Consider the following 5,809-nt stretch of genomic DNA (forward strand, 5'->3'; position numbering starts at 1 on the left):
AGTGGAGTTCAAATCATAAGAAATATAGTTCTGATCTAATAGAATATTAGTCATGTGTTAAATTAATCACTTTAATGTGATGATTACTCCCTCATCCAATGTTTTAAATTTATCTAAGTTCAGTGATTCTGTAGCAAGTGAGCAATAGAAGGCAGTGAGGCAATCTTTTCTTTTTCTTTCTTTTGGATTTAAAAAGCAAATGTTTTAGTGAATTGCTCTGGAAATAAGTAAAAATTGCTGCTTATAAATTTAGGACAAAAGAACAGCAAAATCTCTGTTATACAGGGGCGTAATTTATTCCAGTTTGCTAGCTTAAGTCACATCAAATAGCTTTGATGGTACATAAGGAATCCTAACATTTTGGAAGATATTAAATCTAAAATGGAAATTTTTTTCTAGTACATATGTTAAAATAAGAGCATATATCAAGCCTTAGTTTATTTTTAGTGCCTGGTAAAAGTGGTATTTGTGATTAGAATGAATAATAGGGATTTCCAGACACTGACTTTTGTCACACCCAGATCCTGAGGCAAAGTAGCCTGTCATTATTTGACTAAAGCAGTATCATCTTGATTTGCCTTAAAATTGCATCCAGCATATTTTTTAAGCAAGTTTAGGTATGGTTGTGACTTTAAGAAAAATAAAGGCTTTCATCAATCTAGGAATTTTTCCTCAAACAGTATTACATTTGATAAGGTTAATGCTAATGCACCTATTATTTTTCCTTTCTTTTTTCCAATAAACCTAATTGGTTTCTCAAATGTTTGTTTTAAATTCAGTTTGTTCTATCTTGCAGTGAGGATATGGAAAATAGGCTAGATATTTTTACTTACCTACAAATGTTAAACCAAATGACCATCTAAAAAGTATTATATTTAGTGTCCACAGATACCTTGCAGCCAGTTTTCTGCCAAGAATACACCACAAGCCTTTTGTTCTTATGCAGAAGTGAGAAAACAGATAGGGAGGTAGGTAATTATTTTCTGCAATATAAATGAGATTTTTTCCCCTCTATTACCTCAGAGCTCAGTACTACCATAGGGTCACCTTGAAATATATGTATTTTGATTTCTTTTCCATGAGCTCTGGCGTTCTCTGGCCTCTGAAGTACACAGGCCTTATTTGCTCACTCTCACCATCTATCAGAAAATGTTTTGAGTTGAACAGAAGCAGCAAAACAATAATCCCACCTGCAGATGCTATTCAACTGAGAAGTAATCCCAACAATTGAAATCATTTAGGGACAGCGGGTTTATTTTTCTTTTCAATGCGATACAGTCGATTACGTTATGTGACATCTTGGGATAAGGAAAGAAAGTGCTAATAATTTTTCATTCAGATGTACATTGAAACTTAACTTTAAGGCTTTATGCAAAAACGATTCAAGATCCCTGTGTCATCTCCACCCTCTGTCCTATATCCTGTGCCACCCTAATACATACCGTTGATCTGTACTCCAGGCTGAGATCTGTAAAGTTTTCCAAGGCAGGCAGAGTTCAGTGCTACCTTTTGAGAGAGAGAGTCTAAAGAGTACTACATGGTCTGTTGTCAACAAGATTTGTATCCCTGTTAAAACAAGATAAAATCTAAGGAGAGCCTTTCAGGGGTGGGGGAAATTTTAAATAGGTAATCGCACAGCTTTGGAGAGTGGGCAGAAAATTCTGAAAGGCAATTTTATCTGCTTTCTTTTGTGATTGATGAAATAGTGGGCATTTCTGAGGATGATTTCTATCCTACTTGTCTATTTCTCCCCCAAATCATTCATTCATTTATTTCCCTTTTACCTGTGTTGTTCATTTTTCTTTCATTCATTCAGCTAACATTTATTGAGCACTTTGCAATATGATATGAGCCACTTCATTTTTACTTTTTTGCCAAACTTGTTCCTATCTCAAGACTGTACGTTTTTCTGTCACCTTGTTTTATTTCTTCACAGCATTTGTCACTACTTGAAACCATAATATTTGTTTTCCTATTGTCAGTTTCCCTTTCAGTAAGTGTAAGCTTGGTGAGAAAAAGAAATTCTATGCATTGTTCAATGTTGAATTCCCCAGATCGAGGGTATTACCTGGTATTACTATTAGTAGTAATGCTGTTGAGAATAAATAATACTAATAATAATTAATAAAAGCTAAATTTTGCTAAAATTTTTAAATGTTCAAGAAATGGAAGATTGAAGTCATGCTATAGGATTCACTGAGATTAGTTCAGACTTTGTTATGTCACTGCCCTTGATGATCTATTGGCCTCATAAATTTTCACTTCCAAATCCCCAAAGTGGCCTAGAGTCAGAGGCTCTGCAATCACTCTTTATTATCCCTAGGCACATTTGTGTTGACGGGAGAGAATTACCTTTTTTGTGAGATAGTAAAGTATTAAATGGATATTTGCTTGAGACCTGGGCCTCTCATTGTTCTTACATTTGCTTATATTATAAGAATCCTTAAGGAGAACTAACGGTAACACTATGATTCTACTGGGTTTGTCTCTGACATCATTGCTGCTGGCCCAGTTGTTACTGGTGTTCTGTTAACTCTTTTGTACAAATGGCATAACACTGCACAGGATAGTGAAAAGTTTAGGTGAACAATGAATAATCAAAATAATTTTGACAGATGGAAAACAGCTGTAATTTTATAAATATTAATGAACCTCTTATGTTTAGGTTTAAAAAGTAGTTGATAAATCATAGTAAGAAAATGCCCAGGATAGGAGTTTCAGTGTAAAAATAAAAAACATCACATTTTTTGAATGATGTGTTGAATATACTGAAATAGCATATGTTTATGTGCTTTGATAAACATATGCTCAGGTAAAGGATACCATGTACTACATTTTAAGATGGATACTAAAATTTTACTTCCATTTTAGCAGGATCAATTTAACTTTTCCATGCTTTTCCGGCACAATGGGGACTGAACTTTGCCACAGGAAATGTGGGGGTAAAAAATGAGTAATTATCTCTTAGTCAGGTTGTAGGGAGAATCCATAAAATGGATGGTAGAAAAGGGTAGATAATACTCAAGCTCCTTCCAAATCTGAGATTTGACTGTTGGGTAAATTACATAAAGAAAAAAAAAAAAAGGAAAAAGAAAGAAACCCAGGACAGTAAATGGGAAAAGATGACACACAAAGACAAAGACACAGGTATTAAATTGCCAGCTATCAAAAGTAGAGCATACTAATTTTTTCTTTTTCCAAAAGAGCTCTCTTGGGAATGTATGACTTTAAATTCACACACTATATTAAAAAAGAGCTATAAAATGGCTGTTTTATTATCATATTTTACTTTTCACTATAAAAACAGCAATATTACATTTAGCTTGACTCAGTTAACCATACATGCGAATGCAATAAATCAAAGATCTTTAAAATTATTCTAAAGCCTCCAGTTAACTCATTTTTTTAATTGTTTACACTCTGGTGGTTATTTACCAACTAAGAGCAGGCTTGTTTACTGTGGTGTTTCTTGACTAGTATGAGAGTAAGTCAATGGAAAATCACTTTTGTTACCTGAATACTTTGATGTTTAGTAGGAAAAAAAGGTGGGGGAGAATAAAAGATCAAACTTGTATAAGATAAAAAATATATAAGGAGGATAATATAAATATTTATGGCTTCTCTGCTGCCAGTAGCATTAAGAAGAAAATTGCCAAAGGTATTTCAGGTGTGAGTTTCTCTAATACATGAAATTTGACTAAATGAGCTACCACACTCTTCACTCCTGCCTTTGTTAGAAAGGAATACTCTCACTGACCCCCCGCGATTACTAGGCTTGATTATTGCTTTGGGCTAAACTTAAATCTCTTTCTCTCCCTTTGTCTTAGTTTCCCTAATACTTTTTACTCTAATAATTTTCCTGGCTAAAATTCTCCAATAGAATTCATTAGTCTTATATACTGTACTGTCTTTTAACATTTTAAACAAGATTGTTCACTAACAAGGAAAATTCAAGACTTTTATTCTCTACAATTACATTTAGACCCAAAACCAAGTCTGAAATTATGTTAACACAAATTTTTAAAAATTTGCTAATTATGAAAGATATTCTCCTTAAGAGTCAACCACATGCATCTAAAGTTAGAAAACACTTGTTTAGGGTACATCCACTATAGATGAAACAGTTTTTTTTACATTATGTAGTTTTAACAATCCTCTTAGGTTTTCCCAAGCACATGTGGGTTGATTTTTTCATTGGAAATTGTTTCCATCTTTCATTAAAAAAATTCTTAGCTAACCAGCTGAAGCTTCAGTCTAAAAATTAGTATTATTTCAGTAGTTTAAGTGAACCAGTAACTGCCATCAGTCATATCACCAAGTTGGTTCATTTTAAATAACTGGCTCATTGCAAAGGGTTGAATTATACATAGAATGAACAAAACATGTCAGACTCTATTGTAAAATGTACAATTTATGCATATTATCCCCTTATGGTGAAATTTAAAAGGTTTTAGATATTAAGACATCTGTCATTTTATTTTTATCTAACTTTCTTTAATGTAGATTTCATATGGTATATTTTAACAGAAATTTTTAGTAATCAAGTGGAAGTACCCTCTTCTCTAATTCTCAGTTACTCATCTTTACACTACGTCTGTATCTGAGCTGACCAAAAAATGAAAGTTAACAATTAATTAGACTACAAGAGGTTACTGTGAAATGGAGCCAAGGGAAAAAAATCCAGCTAGATCTCTCATCTGGTCAGTCTGTTCAAACAGAAGCCACACAAGTTCAGGGAGTACACAACACTCATTGAATAGCCCCTTAAAAACCTCTGCCATTCCTATCTAATCAGGGTTTTCTTTGAATAAGGAAAATGATTTTCATCCATTTGGGTATTACCAGCATGAATCAATAAAACATTATTTAGCAAACTTTCACTATGTCTTTAGTGCTGTATTTGAGATATAAAAAAGCCTTTTAAAACTTAGTTCTTCCATCCAGACACTATTTGTCTAATGAGGGAGACAAATTTAAAAGCTAAGTTGAATCTTATTTATTCATAGGATAGAAGAGAAGAAAATGATCAACATGGGCTGCTACAGTAATTCAGCACACAGGAAAAATACTTCAGTCAGACCCTAATAATTTGGGAAGATGTAGTTTTTTTGAAAGGAATGAAATAAATATCATGATGGAAGAAAATATAATTCAGACTATGGAGTGAGGAAGAAAATAGATCATTAAAGAGAGAGAAGGGAATGGCCATTTGGAGCGTGCCTGTTACCTGTAAATGGGAATGGTTTTCAGTATGTAGGGGTGCTGCCCGATAATGGAGAGCACTGAAAAGTCAAATGTAAGTCAAATACCTGATTTTAGAACCGATAAGGATGTTTTCTCATAATGTTTTATACTCTTTTTATGGTAGATAAATGTAACTTTAACAGGACATGGATAGTAGTGTTAATACATTATTATCACTCAGTTCTATTTCATTGTTCTATGTGTTAAACCGAATTCTAAATTAATTAATGAATACCTATGTAAGTTTAGTAATCTTGAATTAGTAACTCGTATGTATTTATGATGAAAACAAACCACGACTAATTCCCAATTAAGATACAAGTGTTTTTGTTTTATTTGCTTTATTTAATGTCAGTTCTAAAATTTGGAACATTTTTTTCTTAGAAATCATGTTGCAAATAATGTTCAGTTTCCTATCATCAGTCTTCAATCTTGAGTGTCACTGATTTGGTTCAAAAAATTAAACCTCTTGCCTCTCATCTCATTCGGTATTCAACAGTCAGTTCCTCATCCATTCTTCCTCCACACCATGTAAGTGCCAGTGTAATGTGTCTAAAGTAAAAAT

Source organism: Manis javanica, chromosome 6 (genome assembly GCF_040802235.1).
Source record: "Manis javanica isolate MJ-LG chromosome 6, MJ_LKY, whole genome shotgun sequence".
In the NCBI taxonomy this organism is placed as follows: Eukaryota; Metazoa; Chordata; class Mammalia; order Pholidota; family Manidae; genus Manis; species Manis javanica.